The following is a 626-nucleotide window of genomic DNA, read 5'->3' as shown; positions in this document are numbered from 1 at the left end:
TTTTTCATCTTTGACCTAGAGGAATGCAGCTGCTCAAAACGTCAATATTTTTTAAAAATATTTCATGAACGTGCAAATCTGCAAAAAAAATATATCAAGAAAAGAAATAAAAAAAAATAGGACTTTCTATTTGCTTTGTGATCGCGAAATTAAAAGTGAACAGCAAGCGCTCATTCAAATGCGATTTCAATACCCCGCATATTGATAGCGCCTCCCTGATGTGCGAAAATTATATACAATATTAGAATGTTTGCAGGAGCGGGACACACACGTTGTGGGAGTGGGCGGTAATGGTCAGAAGTTCGGCGGGAGCGGGCTTAAGAAAACCGTCCCCAAGGCTCTAGGCTGTGCATCAACACACACGCTAAGTTTTTTTTTTTCGCACTACCCCATCTCCACCCCCAATCATTAGTGCCGTTTCGCTCTGTCTTTGACAGAACATATAGGACCATTTTTGAAATGTATGTTTATAAGCTTTTTAAAATTTCTATTTAAAACAATATAATAAGAAGTAGAATAAGACAAATAAGTTACCAATCATGAAATTAGTATTAATTAAAAATTAATTTGTACTACAGAGGTGGCACAAAAAGAACACAAAAGTGGCTTGTAGGTACATTTTCAGA

General features: G+C 36.1%; 1 protein-coding gene across 1 annotated transcript in view; it reads left to right on the top strand.

Annotated features, from left to right (window-relative positions):
- The window catches only part of LOC107667626 (DENN domain-containing protein 2D-like), a 16,424-nt gene that overhangs the window by 8,987 nt on the left and 6,811 nt on the right, over positions 1-626 (top strand). The window lies entirely within an intron of this gene.

Source organism: Sinocyclocheilus anshuiensis, unplaced genomic scaffold (assembly GCF_001515605.1).
Source record: "Sinocyclocheilus anshuiensis isolate Anshui unplaced genomic scaffold, SAMN03320099.WGS_v1.1 scaffold1799, whole genome shotgun sequence".
Lineage (NCBI taxonomy): Eukaryota > Metazoa > Chordata > Actinopteri > Cypriniformes > Cyprinidae > Sinocyclocheilus > Sinocyclocheilus anshuiensis.
This window is presented reverse-complemented; position numbering and strand designations above follow the sequence as displayed.